Below are 19,315 nucleotides of genomic sequence, written 5' to 3'. Positions count from 1 at the left end.
TCTGACATCTGGATTATCTTTCTCAAGTGTTTAGTGTTGGGATATAAATTAGGATCTCTTAAAAGTTATCCAATAAATAGGTTGAAAAATAAACACACACACAAAAGTTATCCAAAATCTATTACATTTACCTACGATGTAGTCAGTACCTCCCTTTCCAAGTGAATCACTTAGGAAAGTATGTTTTAGGGCACCTGACATGCATCTTATGATGGAATCTCATTCACGTAATTGCATTACCTAATTTATTGATTTAATGGCAGAGGTGATCAACTGGCACATTTAGAGAATTTATCAGGGCACAAATTAAATTAAATGGGCAGCCAGAGTTTCCTTACTCCCTTTTCTCTATACCTAATCTTGACTTCTGTGGTAGCAACATATTACCACAATGACAGAGCATTTGTTCTAAGTTTTGATTATGCTATTACCTGAAATATAAATAGTTTCTATAAAACTTATATGTAATATGCGCTAAGCAAAACTAGAAAAAAAAATCAGGAGATGCTGGATAAGCTTTTTCCTGGACATGACCTTCCTCTTTGTAATCTTTTATTTTATTTTGTCTAATGCTAGTCTCCTCCAAATTTCCATACTGTGTTAGTTTCCTGTTATTGCTATAACAAATTACCATAAACTTAATGGTTTAATAAAACACAAATATATTATTTTACAGTTCTGGATGTCAGAGTCAGTTTCACTGGGCTAAAATCAAGGTATCAACAGGCTGCATTCATTCTGGAGGTTCTAGTGGAGAATTTATTTACTTGCCTTTTTCAGCTTATAGAGCCTACCCACATTTCTTGGCTTGTGGCCCCACGCCGTTTTGCCTGTTTCCATCACCACATCTCCTTGCCTGGCTCTGACTCTCCTGCTTTTCTCTTTACGTTATAAAGATCCTTGTGATGACATAAGGTCCACCCAGATAATGCAGGTTAATCTCCCCATCACAAGATCCTTAATTAAATCACATCTGCAAAAACCCCTTTTGCCATGTAAGGTAACATATTTACAGATTCTGGGGATTAGGATATGGACATCTTTGGGGGACCATTATTCTGCCTACCACACACACCTATTAAAGAAAACTCTTAGGTCACTAACATTATTATAAATGCCATATCCAAGAAGCTGATCTTAATGGAAGTCTTTAATTTATATACATGTAGTAATGCTGGGTACAAAGAAAATCCATTAGACATAATGGAATTTGGAGACTCAATTCATATGGAGTTTGCAAAAATGCTCTTATTAACATCACATTATTTTCTATTTAACTTCAAAGAACACCACTTCATGGAAATATCTAGGATTCATACATTGAAACATAATTTAGTAGACATGCTTTAAACATACTTTGAGTAATTTATCACAGAACATCTAAGCTAATATTTCTTGATAGCTCAAAACTTTAAAAAATGATGAATCAATATATCTATGACAAAATTGTACTTAAGCCATGTAGGGTGCTTAATGAAGAACTAAAGAATTTAGACAATTGTAGCATATCAGTATCTCAAGATCTAGGGGCCCTAGCTGATTTTGCTAAAGCCACCAGTGTGAGAAAAATGATCAAAATTGCTGTTTGTCAGAGGGTCATAAAGACTGGTTTGATTGAGGAAACACAAAAACCAATGAGTTAGTTGCTGAAATATAAAATTTATATTTCTGATACTTTGCAGCTCCAACAAAGCATGCAGACTAAGCTTCAACAGTTGAGAAAGCTGAACAGTTCTAATTCCTTGCAGATCATCATCAACCCACAGAAGCACATAGTACCATACAAGGACTTAGCATACTAGACTGTGTCTGAAGAATCACAGTAGCCAAATGTATAAGAGATGCTTGTGAGTTCTTCAGCTGCTGTCCTCTTAGATAAGTCTAGCTGCTTCTGTACTTTTGGATTGAAATACTATTATACAGGAGATAAGGTTAACTAAATAAAAACTAAATATAATAGTCCAAATCTGCTAATTAGAAACACGTTTAAAAATACAAGAATGTTTCTATAGATGTATCATTTGGAATTAGGTTCAATGGTGAATGAAGAAAATCTAAAATCAGTGGCTCACAGATCAGAGAAGTATACTTCTCTCTCTGATAAATGAGTCCAGCACTAGTAGGATGGCTCCATGATCATCAGGGACTAGATTCCTTTTATCTTGTTGCTTGAATGTTCCAGGACATGTGGTTTCCATCTCATAGTCTTGGATAGGTTCTAAATCTCTGTATATTATATCAGAAGGAGAAATTGATGAAAAAAGGACTCCCTTGTCACTTTAAGATGGTGTTCTTAATCATTTTTGGATCGTGGACACTTTTGGCACTCTGGTGAATCTCTTGGGCCTCTTCTCTGAATAATGTTTTTAATGTATGAAATAAAAACATAGGATTACTTGTTACCAAGTTTTCAGACTCTCTGGAGTCCATGGGTACATGGACTCAAAAACACCTTGGGGGTCTGAACACTCCAGTTTAGGAACCCAGAAGTCACACCCTATACTTCTGCTTATGTCCCGTAGGTCTGATTTGCATTGGAAATCTACATTTTACACAGGAACTTTGGATACTTCTAATGTACATTTAAGTTTGTACATTGTAAACTTGGGGTCAATTGTTTATATAGTCAAAATACAAATTCCTTATCAGACAAGTAATTTGCAAAAATTTTCTCCCATTCTGTGGGTTATCTTTCACTTTCCCTGTGGTGTCTTTGTGGTGTCTTTGAAAACTTTTTAATTTTGATAATTTCAAATTTATATATTTTTTTGGTTGTTATGCTTTGGTGTCATATCTATAGAAGAACCCATGCCTAATTAAAGGTCATGAAGCTTTAGACCTCAGTTTTCATCTAAGAATTTTACACTGTTAGCTCTTTCACTAAGGTCTTTGATTCACTTTTTAAAAAAAGATTTACTTCTTTATTTCCCTCTCTCCCCCACCTGGTTGTCTGCTTTCCGTGTCCATTCATTGTACGTTCTTCTGTGTCCGCTTGTCTTTTAGGCAGCACCAGAATCCATCCTGGGACCTTCCAGAGTGGGATAGAGGTGCTCAATCTCTTGTGCCACCTCAGCTCCCTGGTCTGCTGCATCTCCCACTGTCTCTACTCTGTGTCTCTTTTTGTTCTGTCTTCTTGCTGTGCCAGGTCTTCACTTGGGCCAGCTTGCTGCGCGGGCCAACACTCCTGTGCAGGCCAGCATTTTGCTTGGGCCAACTCGCCATGTGGGCCAGCGCTCCACATAGGCCAGTACTCCACGTAGGCCAGCACCCCACTGGGCAAGCTCACCCCGCAGGCCAGCTTGCATTCACCAGGAGGCCCTGGGAATCAAGTCCTGGACCTCCCTTATGGTAGATGGGAACCCAATTGTTTGAGCCACATTTGCTTCCCCTTTGATTCACTTTTAGTTAATTTTTGTATATAGTATGAGGTAGGGGTCCAATTTCATTCTCTTAGAAGTAAATATCCAGCTAGTCCAGCATCATTTGTTGAAAAAACGCCTTTCCGCCACTGAACTGCCTTGGCACCATTGTTAAAAACCAATTGACTGTAAATGTGAGGGCTTATTTCTAGACTCTCATGTCTGTTCCACTGAGCTCTATGTTTAGCCTTCTGCCAGTACCACACTGTTTTGATTATTGTACTTTACAATAAATTTTGAAATTGGGAAGTTTGAATTATCCAACTTTTTTTTTTCCATTTTGCTTTGGCTATTCTGAGTCCCTAGCATTTCCATATGAATTTTAGGATCAGGCTGTCAGTTATTGCAAAAGTGCCAGCTGGAATTTTTTTAAGGATTGTGTTGGACTTGAAAATCAATTTTGAGGTAGTATTGCAATCTTATCAATATGAAGTCATCCACAGTCCCCCAGGTGCAACGGCAAGAACCAGGAAGGAAGGAGGGCCCAACAGTGGGCTCCTGATACTAATGGCTATGCTTTTGAGCCTATACATCTGCAATAAGAATAAGGCCTAGAGTAGCACTGTGCCTGGGAGTTTCCTCCTGACAGCCTTCATGTTACTCAAATGTGGCCACTCTCACAGCCAAACTCAGCATGTAGATGCAGTGCATTCCCCCCAGCGTGGGACATGACACCCGGGGATGAGCCTCCCTGGCACCGAGGGATCACTACCACATACCAGCTGAAGATGCAACTAGAAAAGGACCTTGAATTAAAGGTTCAACACGGATCAGCAGAATATCCCTGTCTACATATAATAACATGACTTCAAAATGCTGTTTGACCTAATATAAGGGGGAAATGGAAAGGAGAAATGAGAATATAAAGCTATGAGTCTCTAAAAAAGAGTCGGGAGGTTGTCAGAAGGAATCCCCTTATGCACAACTGAGCAGAGTCTGAGAGACAGATAAAGTAGATACAACCCCAGGTATTGGTTCTTTTGAGGAATAAAGAGACCCACGGGTTCTATGGTCATGGCAGATGGGCTTCACTGCCATGGCAGATGGCCCTTCTTTGGAGCTGGTGTTTCTGCGTGATGGAATTGGACTCAGAGGGGATCTCTTTTCACAAGACTTGCATACTACTATATTGGAATTGTAGTTGGTGCTGGGGTTTTAAATATATTTAGGGGATTTGAATCTCTGGACTGATAATATGACACCCAGGCCCAGAGCCTCAACAGACTTCAGCTCCCACACTTTGATTTATTGGACTTACCCCACTCAGCTAACATCGAGTTGAAGAAGGTCAACCACCACACCGTGGAGCCTAGAGTGTCTACAACTGAAAGCAGGAGGAGTGCATCCAGTATCCATGTGGAATCTAAGCCCCCACTTGACATAGATGTGCAATGGACACAACCAATCCAATGTCCACAGAGAAAATGTGGAATGGCTGTGGGAAGGGTAGCCATGGTGGCTGCTGGGTTTGGGGAATGGGAGGAAGAGATGAGATGTGGAGGCATTTTCGGGATGAGGAGATGTCCTGGGTGGTGCTTTACGGACAATTACGGGACATTGTAGATCCCCCCAGGGCCCACTGGATGGAACGTGGGAGAGTGTGGGCTATGATGTGGACCATTGACTATGGGGTGCAGTGATGCTCAGAGATGTACTTACCAGGTGCAATGGATGTGTCAAGATGATGGGAGAGAGTGTTGCTGTGGGGGGAGTGAGGGGTGGGGGCGGTGGGGTTGAATGGGACCTCATATTTTTTTAATGTAATTTTTAAAAATAAATAAATAATTAAAAAAATATGAAGTCATCCAATTTATGAACATGAGATTTCATTTTTTTCTATCTTATTTCTTTCATTGATGCTTTGTAATTTTCAGGGTACAAGTTTTGTACTTCTCTTGTTAGATTTATTCCTGTGTATTTTTTTTTTTTTTTTTAGGAGGTTCTAGGGATTGAACCCAGGACCTTGTACATGGGAAGCAGGCACTCAACCATGGAGGTACATCCACTCCCCAATGAGAGTTGATTTATTTGTTTGTTTGTTTTGTTTTTAGGAGGTACTGGGGATTAACCTGGGACTTTGTACATGGGAAATAGGCGCTCAACCACTTGAGCTACATCCACTCCCTTCTGTTTTTTTTTTAAGAGTTTATAAAAGATTGGTACTAATTCTTCTTTAAATATTTGGTAGAATTCACCGATTAAGCCATCTGCTCCTGGGCTTTTCTTTGTCAGAAGTTTTTTTAGTAGTTAATTCAATCTCTTTGTTTTTTTAAAAACTTTCTAAATGTTTTTATTAACAAAAATATATCTTTCAATTTTAAGAGAAATCCAACCAACAGATAGACATAAAAAAAAGTAAAATTCCCATTGCCCCCCCAAAAATCTTGCCTATTTACTGAGTACCCCTCTGCAAAGGTACCCACTATTCAATGGCTTCCTGTATAGCCTTCCAAGCATTTTTGTGAATCTGTATGCAAGTGTATCTTTTTTGCTTTAAATACAAATGGCAGTATTGTGTATGAACAGTCCACGACTTATGCCCCCTGCCCCCGCCGAGACTGCTCCCTTGTCTCTCTGCTCCCTGACTCTGCTTGTTGTCTACTCGTCTCTGCTCATTGTACCCGTTCATTGTGAATTTCTTTGTTTTTCATGGGTCTGTACACATTTCTATTTCTTCTTGAGTTAGTTTTTTGTTAGTTTGTGCCCTTCTAGAAAATTTTCCATTTCATTTGGGTTACCTAATTTATTAGCCTGCAATTCTTCATAGTATTCCCTTGTAAACCTTTTTATTTCTGTAAATTTGGTAGTAATTCCCCTCTTTCATCATTTTATAATTTTAATCTTTTTGTAGGGAGTAGTCGAGTTAAATGTCAATTTATTGGTCTTTTCAACGGACTAACTTTTGGTTTCATTTACTCTTTCTGTTGCTTTTCTATTCTCTATTTAATTTATTTCACTTTCACCATTATTATATTCTTTCTTCTGTTTGCTTTGGGTTTAATTTGCTCTTCTTTTTTCATTCTTAAGATGGAAGATTAGGTTATTGATTTGAAATCTTTCTTCTTTTTAATCTTTGCATTTACTACTATAAATTTCCCTTGAAGCACTAACTGAAATTTGTGCCTGTTGAAACCTTGCAAAACAAGGGCTGCCTGTATTTGAAATTTTCCAATGAGTGTTGGGGAGAAAATATTTCCACTGTTTAAGCTTCTATACTATTGCTATTTCTTTGTGATGTATTTATACTTTGTCCCCAAAGTCCTTTTCCCGTAAAATTATCTTCTGTTTATTTCTCTTGTCCTTCACATTCATTTATTTTCTAAAGCTCAACTCTGAGATTGTTTTCTGCATTGTGTGATAAAAAATATCTTGGAAATTTCCCACTTTAAAAATGTTGTTTTAAATAGATATCTTCTGGTAAAAATGTGCATGTAGTAGCGAATAAGTTGTATCTGAAAACAGATGTATCTTGTATTGCATGTCAGCTGTTTGGTATGGGAAATCTTATCTGAGAGGCTGAATCATTGTACATAAATTCTCTAGAAATTTGAAACAGCACATATTGGTTAGAAATCTCATTTGGGAGGGAAAGTCTTGAGTGTTTTTTCTCTTTCATGTGTGCACTAATTCTCTTGTTTCCTTACTTGTGCTCATTCTCTCTCTTATACCATTATGTTTTTCTCCCTGCTTCTTCACCTTCTCTTTAAGTCTTAGTTTTCTAATAAATTGAAGTCAGTAATTAAATGTATCTCTGTGTTATAAATGTTTTCAAGCATATTTTTATATGATTGTGTAATGGACAGCTATGTGAGATGTATGCATTTGTGTTTGTGTTTAAAACATTATCTACAAGATGTTAAAACTCAATAATGAAAAGACAAGCGACGCAGTTGAAAAATGGGCAAAAGACTTGAGTTTGTCCAAAGAAGAAAGACAAATTGCAAAAAACACGTGAAGAAATGCTCAACATCACTCATGATTAGGGAAATGTAAATCAAAACTGTAATGAGATATCATTTCACACCTATCAGAAATGATACTAAAGAAAGAGAGAACTACAAGTTTTGGATAGGATGTGGAGAGATAGGAACACTTATTCACTGTTGGAGGGAATGCAGAATGGTATAGCCACTGTGAAGGACTGTTCGGCAGTTCCTAAAGAAATTGAGTATAGATTTGCCACATAATCCTGCAATACCACTACTGGGTATATACCCAGCAGAACTGAGAGCAGTGACATGAATAGACAACTATTCTCTGATGTTCATAGTGGCATTATTCACGATTGCCAAAAGCTGGAAACAACCCAGGTGTCCATCAACCAATGACTGGATAAACAAATTGTGGTGTATTCATATGATGGAATATTATGCAGCTATAAGAAGAAATGAAGTGTAAAGCATATGACAATGTGAATGAACCTGGAGGACATTATATTGAGTGAAGGAAGCCAGACATATAAAAGAACAAATACTGTATGATTGTGTTACTATGAACAAAATATATTGTGTAACATATTGTACGATTAAAAAAAAATTTATATGTATTCAGTACATTTAATTGAGAAATGGATGTTTTTATTCAACTGTTTTATTTTTATTTTTTAATTTACAAAATAAAGTTTAAAAATAACCTTATTAGCCATTTCTGTAGGACAAGCCAAGTTCAGGTTATTCACTTATATGTAATTATTAGAATATTAGCACTACAATACAGTCAGTTTTGTTTGTTTTGTTCCCTGATGTAGTCCCATGCCTAGAACAGTGCCTTAGACATAACAGATGTGCGTTAGTTAGTTTTAAAAATAAATCAAAGATTATTTTGTTCAAGTCTTTTGATAAGAATTTAGCTTTAAATTTATGAATATTTATAGTTCATGTTGTTCCAGAATTGCACTGATTTCTATAAAATTTCCATTGTATGACTCATCAGAGATTAATTTATATTTCACAGTTTAGAATTGAAATTTGGACTCTCAATGGTCCAAATTTGGACTAGTCAATGGTAAATCAATGTTATTCTTGAATTTATTGCTTTTGGCAAAAGACCGTTGGTTGAAATAATTTCCTGGTTGAGTGATAAGGCACGATGTTTCGGGATCTTTCTGAATTGCTTTTTATTAGTTTTGACTTTTAGCACTTTATAAATTACTTAGATTGAGTTTTCCTTCCTGTTTTTTGTTATGATTGAGCAAAACAGTGATTTGTATAGTTGTTATTGTGTTTGTAGAAATCCTGTAATATGGAACCTCCAATTCTTTTGAGATCTAATATTAAAATATGAAAGATAATTGTGAGGAAGAAGGAGAATGAAATTTATTTACATATGTCATGCAGATGCCAGTTTTTGAAATGGGACCGAGGCTTAAATTGTGATAGTTTAATATGACATCACCTTAGAAACAGAGAGTTAAATCATGATACCAGCAACTGTCTGTATTCGGGGTTAGAAGAGTTCAAGATGTGCTTGGACTGTTTCTTTGCCAATTATTCTGGGCCCTGAAAAGCACTGTTGAGAAATAAAATAATTTTTGGAAACAAAAAAACAAACAAACAAAAAAGATATGCTTGGAAGTTTAGCTAGGATATTGGATCAAGATGACAGACTGAGAACAAGTTCTAGCCTCTCCTCATTTCTCTACTTTTCCCACATGTCTAAAAATTACAGAAAAGATAGATGAATACACACACTCTTGTACAAAGATGTGCATACTTTGATATTAGAAAACATGAAGAGGGTGCTCTCAATATACCAGTATTATGAAATTCCTTGAAAGATACAAGGCAGATGAAACTGGATTGCAAGTGGACACCATAACTCAAATATTGTATTACAGAGGTCTTATACAGAAAGTACAAGTGATCCAAGCATGTAGAAAGAAACTGTAAGGATCAGTAGGGAACCCTGGGACAATTGTATGAATTATTGATTGAAGTAGGGACAACCAGGTGCTTTTCAACCTTACCCCTCTGGTGTATGCAGTGGGTAGCAGAAGCACCTGTTACTGTGGGAGTTGAGTGGGCAGAAGCCCAAGTAGGTATTTTTGCCAGAGAGGCAGTACAGTATCTTGGATGACTGGAGACATCTGGGAAGAAGAGGGAGGTCCCACACCTAGAATACTCGCACTTTCACATGTTGACAAGCTGTACATCTTACCACTCCTTCCTCCGTAAATCCTGGAGGAAGAATGAAGTGAACAGATTCAGTACATGCACGAACTAAAAAGGAATATCAATTACAAAGATGAATACGTAAATAAGAAACACCACATTTGAAAAAAAAATCACAGCAAACTGAAGAGTTGTACAAAACTTATGAAGAATTAACACTTCATGAAGCAAGTTAATAGGACAAGTGGAACATCATTTCAGTACAAATATAAATAACATTTCTAGAGAGATGCAAGGGAAAATTGCCTCTATTAAAAATAAATCAATTAGGAATTATGATTAAAGATTGCAGAAAGATAAACACTTCACTTGGCTTCTGAAATTTTATTTAAATGGCATTAAAGGAATAAAATGGCATAAATCCACAAAACCAAAAAGAACTGAGGAGATGAAGGTTGACTATCAGTAGATGGAAATTTCAGTACATTTCTGAAGTAATAAATTGCAAGAGTGTTGGCTGACGAAACAGCCTAGACTATGCATGGAAGGGGACTGCAGCAAAGTAGGCAGCTGGCTCTTCTAGCAGAATACCAGAAAGAATTCAGACTTAAAGATGGAAGATAAGAGAGAAGTTAGAGGGCAGTGTTGACCAAAAACAAGATTAGTTGAAGGTCTGTGCGTGAAATAGTTGCCTTTACCCTCACAATAACATGTTGCTAAAGATTTTCCCTCAAGCAAAAAAAAAAAAAAAGAAGAAAAAGTTACTTAATAGAAAAGGATAAATTTTCTAGTTAGTGTCCTCAGAAAGATTTAAGAAGTCATTAATAAAAAACTAATGGGAAATTTTAGGTTGTATATAAGTCACCAGAATAAATTTTAAAAGCCCATAGAACTGTATAATGCAAAGAGTGAGCCCTAATGTAAACTATGGACTATAGTTAATAACATAATAATATTGGTTTATCATTTGTAACAGACACCACACCAATGAAAAATGTTAGTAATAGGGAGAACTATGTGTGGGGATGGGGTATTTGGGAACTCCGTACTTTCTGCATGATTTTTCTGTAAATCTACATCTGCTCTAATAATTTTAAAATGTGAGAAAATAGTAAAACAAGGGCAGAATGCTCTGAGAAAGGAGCAATCAAGAAGAGAATGCTTTTTGAAATTAAAGCTATTATTGCTGATTGGAAAAACAATTTTTTGCTGTAAATTCTGGAAGATAAGTATAAGACATCTCCCGGTATATAGAACACAAACAGAAAATATGAGACATGGAGGGTTAAATTTAGAGGTCCAACATTTGATTAATAAGAATTCCAGAAATAAAAAAGAAAATGGAAGAATTAAATTTGAAGAGAAATATTAGCAGAAGATTTCTTAATGATAAAAGAAAAAATATATAGTGTGTACTTGAATTCAATAAGCAGAGAATACTTATTCTTTTCAAAGAATATTAGTCTTCAGATGAAAGGATGCATTGGGTAATAAGTGGGATTAATGTAAAACAGACATATACAGACAAGTAAGGAAATATGGTAAGATAGTACAATATTAATGGTGAAGAGAAATCTTAAAGGTTTCCAGAGAGAAAAGAAATACAGAACTACTAAAAGAATGAGAATGAAATTGACATCATATGTCAAATTAGCAGTACCAGATGCAAGTAATCAGTGTAATAATATAATCAAAGTTCTAAGGGAAGATGATTTTGCAACTAGAATTATATACTCAGTAAAACTATCATTTAAGTGTAATTGCTAAATAAGCTTTTTAAAAAAAGTTACTAGGGCTAGGGATTGAACCCTGGACCTTGTATGTGGTATGTCAGTGCCCAACTACTTGAGTTACACTGGCTCCTGAAATAAGCACATTTTAAAACATGCACATATTCAAACTTTATTACCCACAAATCTATAAAAAAGAATTACTAAAAAATGTCTTCCACACCTCCAGTTCCCTCACCACCCAAAAAATATTTCAAGAATAAAGTGTGAGATAGAAGTAGTGAAGAGGAAAGAAGACTATAATACTTAAAAGATGAGTTTAATCATGTTAAGGTTGTTTTTTTGTGTGTGTGTTTTTTGTAAATGGACAGACTTTTAAAACTAGGGGAAAATTTAAATGAAGGGGGGAGGATTTTAACTTAACAAACATAATGCTCATTCTTTTCAACACACATGAAACATTCACCAAAAATCAATCTTATATTAGGCCACAAAGGAAATCTCATTAATTAGCCAAAAGGCAGAAATTACACAGTACATTTTACTGGCAACAAGGCATTAGAATTAGAAATTAACCTGAAAAGACAGCAAAATAGTCTCCTGGAGATAAAAAAAATCACCCACTTCAATAACTCGGGTTAAAATGGAAATGAAAACAAAAATTTTAAGCTATTTAGAAATGAAAGTCTCACATAGAGCAAAAACAGTAGAACATAGGGAAATTTTATAGCCTTGAGTACATTTATTAAAAATCAGGAAATATTGAAAATAATTAAAATATGCTTATAACTTAGGAAACAAAGTGGATATAGGTTATGTTAAAGTGGTATATTAGTTTCCCCAGGTGGCCATAACATATTACCACAAAACAGGTGGCTTAAAACAACAGAAATTTATTCTCTCATAGTTCTAGAGGCTAGAAGTCTGAGCTCAAGATGTCAGCAAGGCCATACTAATTCTGATGGCCCTAGAGAAAAATCCTCCTTAACTATTCTAGTTTCTGGCAATTGCTGGCTTATTGGCACATCTCTCCAATTTCTATCTATGTCATCACCTGGCATTCTCCCTGTGTATGTTTCTGCCTGAATTTCCTCTTCATATAAGAACACCAGTCATTGGGTTGGTGCCCACCCTACTCCAGTATCACCTCATCTTAACTTGATTATACCAATGAATCCCTGCCAATACCTTGATTTTAGATCAGTGAGGTCAGAATTCTGACCTCTAGAATTATAAGATAATAACTTTTTGTTGTTTTAAGCTGTTGTAGACATTGAGAGAAGTTCGAGAGAGGTCCAATTATTTGTGTATAGAAAGGCCAAGATTCAGGACTAATTTTAGGAAGGAAAAAGTAATTTATTTACAGCCGGACAGACTCAGGAGCTTTCTGTCCAAGACCCCAGTCCTGAATAGAGTTTTGGGTCCTTTTTATTTATACAGACGACATAAGGGTGGGGAGTCAAATGGTCCTTTTATGAAAGAAAACGACTTTTCTTTGTTAGTCAAGTGTTTGTCTTGAGTACCAGATAGGTCTTGAATTAACATATCCCCCACATTCCAGGTAAGCTTGAATTAACATATCACCAACATTCTGTCTGGATGCAACTTTGAATACACATTCATCCTTTCTGAACATTCAAAGCTTATAGGGCTTATATCACTTAACTGGATTTCTAGAGTCTAGGCATACTTGGATACAGAATTAGATAATTTTTAATTTATGTGCAGACTATATTAAAGTCACTAAATTTATGATAATTTGCTACAGTAGCATAGGAAATTGAGTTTTTCTATAAGTTTTATAGTTTTATATTTTACGTTTAAGTCCATGTTCCACTTTCAGTTACTTTTTGTATAAGATACATACTTTTTCTATAAGCTATATAAGTTTTGTATAATATTTTTTTTCTTATCAGTGTTCAATTGCTCCAGTACAATTTGTTGAAAAGTTATCTTTTTTTCCCATGTGATTGATTTTGTACCTTTGTCAAAAACAGTAGGGCATATTTGCATGGTTCTCTTTCTCAGTTCTTTATTTTGTTCCATTGATCTGTGTATCTATCCTGCCACCAATAATACCAGGCTTGATTATTCTAGTTGTGCAAGTCTTGAAATTGGATAGAATGATTCCTTCCTCTTCGTTCTTCTTTTTCAAAATTGCTTTAACTATTCTAGCTCTTTGTCTTTCTATATAAACTTTTCAATCAATGTTGTTTATATCTTTGAAAATCTTTCTGACTTTCTGATAGGAATTATCTTATTGTATATCAATTTTGGGAGAATTGACATTTTATTATATTGAGTCTTTGAATTCATTAATACAACATATTTGTCCTTCTTTTTAGATCTTTATTTCTTTCATCAGCATCTTTTACTTTTCAGCATATAATTCCTATATGTTTTATTAGTTATACCTAAGTTTTTTTAGTGATTGTAAATGGTATTATATTTTTAATTTTTGTATCCACATGTTCATTGCTAGTATGTAGAAATGCACTTGATGATGAGTGAAGATAATGCTCCCCTCCCCCCACAAAGATATCCAAGAAAATCTGCAGTTGTGATTAAGTTAAGGACCTTCAGACTGGGAGAATATTTTGGATTATCTATATGGGCCCAATGTAATTACATGAGTCCTACACCACATGCGGTCAGAGGGAGATGTGACTACAGAAGGATGTTCAAAGACATGTAATGTTACTGGCTTTGAAGGTCGAGGAAAGAAGCTATAACCAAGGAATGTAGGTGGCTTCTAAAAGTTGGTCAAGGGAAGGAAATTCTCTCCTAGAGCCTCCAGAAAGGAATTCAACCCCGCTGTCACCTTGATCTTGACTCAGTAAGACCTGGGTTGGACTTCTAACCTACAGGAAGGAAAGATAATGAATTTGGGTCATTTTAAACCACCAACTTTTTGGTAATTTATTACAGCACCAGTGGAAATCTAATGAAATTAATGTTTAGAAATATATGATGAATTGACTATTAATCTTTTGTTCTTACCTAATTGCTGTCCCCATTCAAATTCTCCTTACACTCTTTTTTTTAAGATTTATTTATTTATTTATTTCTCTCCCCCCCCACCCCCCAGCCCCCACCCCAGTTGTCTGTTTTCTGTGTCTATTTGCTGCGTCTTCTTTGTCATCTTCTGTTTTGTCAGCGGCACAGGAATCTGTGTTTCTTTTTGCTGCGACATCTTGTGTCATCTCTCCGTGTGGGCGGCGCCATTCTTAGGCAGGCTGCACTTTCTCTGGTGCTGGGTGGCTCTCCTTATGGGGCGCACTCCTTGCACGTGGGGCTCCCCTACGCAGGGACACCCCTGCGTAGCATGGCACTCCTTGCGCACATCAGAACCAGCTCCACTCGGGTCAAGGAGGCCCGGGGTTTGAACTGCGGACCTCCCATATGGTAGACAGACGCCCTAACCTCTGGGCCAAGTCCGCTTCCCTCCTTACACTCTTAAGCAATGTCCATTTCTGACATCAGTAGAGTCATAGCCCTTAAATTTTTATGGCATTCAGACAGACACTGTTTCTTTAATGAGCACAGAGAAGGGATGTAGAAGAGAGTTTCTCTGGTTCCTGAGCAATAGTAATCACAAAAGCAGACATGAAGGATTATGATTGTCCCAGTGTCATCATTGAGCACTGAGTCCTGAGTGACAGATGTGCCTATGTGATTTTTTACCAAACTTATCCTTTATGTGGGTGATTTTATGTGTTGCTACCCTAGTTATTTAATCAAGCACTAATCTAGGCATTTCTGTGAAGATACTTTATAGATGCTCAGGTGGGATGTTGTAGAAGGTATTTTTTTTAACATCTACTATGAGATGACTTTAAGTAAAGGAGATTACCATCAATAATGTGGGTGGGCTTCATCTAATCAGTTGAACAAAAGTAAGGTTTTTCTGAAGAAGAAATTCTGCCTCAAGACTACATCAACTATTTCCTGAGTTTCTATCCTGCTGACTTGCCCTACAAATTTAAGACTTGCCACTCACAATCATGTAAGTCAATTCACTAAAATAAATCTCTTTATATATACATATATGTACATGTACATGTATACATAACTCCTGGTCCTGTGGATGTGAACCCATTTGTAAGATGTTATTAGTTAAGGTGTGCCCAGAGTGAATGAGGGTGGACCTTAATCCACTATGGCTGAGGTTCTTATAAACAAAGGTAATTTGGTACAGAAGAGAAGGCACAGGGAGAAGCAAGAAGCTGGAAGTCTACACAACCCGAAAGAGAAAGAAGACACCACCAGCTGCACTGTCATGTGATGGAAAAGCCAAGGAACTGCAAAGATTGGTGGTTAGCCAGAAGATATTGACCCTGGGAGGAAACAAGCATTCTACCTCCTGAAACTGTGAGCCAATGAATTTCTATTGTTAAACTCACCCGTTGTATGGAATTTGTTTTAGCAGCTAGGAAATGAAAACATATTATAAAGAGCCATCTTTAGCAATTTGGAAATATAAAAATTAATAATTTATTAAGATTAACCACTGAATTTATTTCATCTTAATTGAATTCTCATCTCTAATATTCTCTCTTTCTCTATTTAAACCCATCAGATATCCTAGCATTTTAAATGGAGTTCCTACAAATTGTACTAAAGAAAACACAATTATGGACTGTGAAAATTACCTACATGGAAAATGGCTTATCACTTTATAGAGATTTTTTTTTTAAGTTTGCTTTTGCTTATTGGGAGGAGGGCCTATGTGAAAAATGTTCTTTCCGGAATAGTTTATCCTGAGCCACTATATCTGTTAGGCTTCTTACCAAAGCTCAGGAAGTCACTATCTGTTTCCTTCAAAATGGTGTGATAATGGGGTGTGACCATGTTCCTTATGTGCAACCAAGAGATAACAGCTAGAAAGCTAATGAAAATACAGTAGGCTTGCTTTAAGGAAAGAAAAGGGCAAAACCCTTTCCTTCCCTTAGACTTCTAAATCTGCCTGTTCTCACCCACTGCTAAAACTGAAACAATAGTCAGCAATAGAATGGTATCTTTGTGCTGCGCGCGTGCGCACGCTTATGAAATTTCTTCTTTTTTTTTCTTAATGACTTTAAGCTCTGTCTCCTTTGTCATGATGCGTAAGAACTGACAACTGCTTATTTTCTTACTGGTGATGCATTTAAAAACAAACACTCTCCTCACCCCCAAAGTTCCATTTTGAAAACTTTTGGCCAGCCAAATGAGAATTTAAACTGATTGGAATCTTAAGGAAATAACAGTGTGATAGCCCTAAAGGAAAGATTGCCTTTTGTTTCACGAATTTCTCTAAGTTAAAGTTAATAGTATTCTAATTCCTGATTTATAACAAGGCAGCAACTTTAAAATCCATTTAGGAACAATTATTACAATTTTACTAATTCTTTGGATTTGGTGATTGCGCATAGAGGATGTTTGTGGAGGTATTTCTTACTCTAATGGTGCCTCCACCATTAGACTTACATTTTAAACATGAAAAGGGAAGTGAAAAGAGAAAGAACAAAGAATAATGATCTTGGCCCTAATTACTGGATCATCAAAAATGTTGAAGAACCTAAGAACAAAAGAGGAAGAGACTAAAAGAGTAAAATACATTTAAAAAGTACACTATGAAAAATAAAAGGAAATAACTAGAGAAAATGAGTAACTGTTAGAAATTGATGCGTAACTAATTGAATGATGTTTTTGGTGGGTGATTCATGGTGAGAAAATAACTGCAAATAAATTAATTTTATTTGTGTATACCCAATCTCATTTTTAAAAAAGATTATGTAGTAAATATTTACATAAATTTCTTAACTGAAAAACTCAAATAACATAGTGGCATTTTCTTTCTGAATGTGTTTAAAAGTGGGATTGCTTCTCATCTGTCTGGAACAATGAAGGTGTACTAACACTGCAAACCTATAAAAACTTTGTAATTACAGAGCATTTTCACATTTTTTCAGATTTTCGTAGTAGTTTCATTAGATTGATAGAGACTTGTTCTATTAAAAGGACAAGGAAATAGAGTTGATGGTAACACATTATGGTGATTATAACACTGCTGACTTATAAATGTGATTGTGGCTGAAAGGGGTAGTCCAACTCACCAAGTGGACAATAGATAGCAGTAATTTTATGATATTATTTCATCATTTGTAACAAATATGTCACAACAATATAAGGAACTCTCAGATAACTCTTCTGTAGTCCTTTCCAGTCACAAGTTTCTTTAGTTTTAGTTAATATATAAATGTATCACAACATCTTTATAGTCAAACACTGCTGTTCAAGATTTTAAATATAGAAATTTGGAAATAGCTGATGGCAGATGTGCAGGATATTCTCTGTCTGCTCCAGAGATCTACTCTCCATCCTCCTGCACCCTGTCTGTGTCCCAGGAGACTGGCTGGCATGAACTGCATCAGGAAGCATCTGGTTAGATTAAGTAGGAGATTAGAGGGTGGGAGAAGAGTGAGGTTGGGTATTTATTCTTCACTTGCAATCCTGCTGGGCCACATATTAGTAGAGGCTGTACTTCTTTACACAAGGTAGAGCAGACTATGGGTCTTCTACCCAAGTACCCTCAGCCCTCACCAACCCTTATTCATGGTGGTGGCTCCTTACCGGGTAAAACTTTTTACCTGCTACTCTGCCTGAGGGCTTTTTCTGACCATTGAAGGATGCCCAACCCCTGTGCAGGTAGGCCAGAAGTGCTGGACATTTGATGTACCCAGAGAGTAGCCCTTATCCAATGTTGTATGGAGACTAGTGGATAAATACCTTCACTTCCATGCCCCTAGATTGAGACAACTCTGAGCCATGTTCTACAACATCTTGCTAAGGTCGCTATCAGGATTGAGCCACAGTTGCACACAGGGTGACCTGCTTAAGAATGCAGACCAGTCAAAGCCAATGTATTGGCTTCCTTCCCTGCCCTGTCTCACTTCCCCACTCTCCTTCTAGTGCCTCCTTGGATTGCCTCCAAAATAAACTACTTGTGCTCAAATCCTAGCTCCAGTGTCTACTTCTAGGGGAACTCAACCCGACATAGAAGCCACAACTCTTGTCAGGGAGCCTTCTCCTCCTATAGACACAGCTTACTCTGTGGGCTCCTGTAACCTTTTACCCGTCTTCTCCCCTTGGACCAAGGAAATTATAGATACCCACAGTTAGATACCACAGTTGTTAGCCCCAGAGTGATTCACCATCCCCTGTAAACACAGTTGCAAGATAGGACAGACAACGTAGTCTTTATGCTGGATAGCTGAACATGGTGTTTCAGGCAGTTGTCTCCAGAAAAATAGAACCAGCAGGATAGGTGTGTGTGTATGTGTGTGAGTGTGTGTATATATAAAATTATTTTAAGGGGTTGGCTCACAGGATTGTGGGGGCTGCCAAGCCTGAAATTTGTAGGGCAGGCCAGCAGGCTGGAAACTCAGAGAGGAGTTGATGTAGTTGTAAGGCAGAATTCATCTTCTCTGAGAAAGCTCAGTTTTTTGGTCATAAGACCTTCGGCTGATTGGATGAGGTCCACTCACATTATTGAAGGTAATCTTTATTTAAAATTCACTGATTGTAGATATTAATCACATCTAAAAATTATCTTCACAACAAAATCTAGGGCATATTAAACCAAACAGCTAGACGTCATAGCCTTCTCAAATTAACACTTAAAATTATTCATCACAATTGGAATTTCTTTTAGTTAGGAAGAAGATGAGAACAAGGGAAGTGGGCATCTACTAGTCTCTGCCAGAGGTATACTTCAAATACTAGAATTTTTAGAGACATATTGTGAGATAACTAAATGCTTGAAAGTAACACTGATCAGGCCAGTAAGGATTACAATGCAATGACCACCATAGTGTCAATAAAGTCATCTAAGTTATCTAAAGGAAATCCTCAGGACTGGTTGCTGTTTGAGAAGAGCTAATTCTGCTCTGACTATGCTTTTGGAGCAGAGTTCTTGCAGTTTCTCAGTTGCACCCATCTGATGAGACACTAACCCCTTAGCTTTTTTTTTTTTCTTTTAAGATTAAAACAACACAAATTTATTATCTTGCAGTTT

At 36.5% G+C, this 19,315-nt stretch overlaps 1 protein-coding gene across 2 annotated transcripts in view; it reads left to right on the top strand.

Annotated features, from left to right (window-relative positions):
• ENTPD1 (ectonucleoside triphosphate diphosphohydrolase 1) overlaps window positions 1–19,315 on the top strand; it is a 173,494-nt gene that overhangs the window by 855 nt on the left and 153,324 nt on the right. The window lies entirely within an intron of this gene.

Source organism: Dasypus novemcinctus, chromosome 6 (assembly GCF_030445035.2).
Source record: "Dasypus novemcinctus isolate mDasNov1 chromosome 6, mDasNov1.1.hap2, whole genome shotgun sequence".
Lineage (NCBI taxonomy): Eukaryota > Metazoa > Chordata > Mammalia > Cingulata > Dasypodidae > Dasypus > Dasypus novemcinctus.
This window is presented reverse-complemented; position numbering and strand designations above follow the sequence as displayed.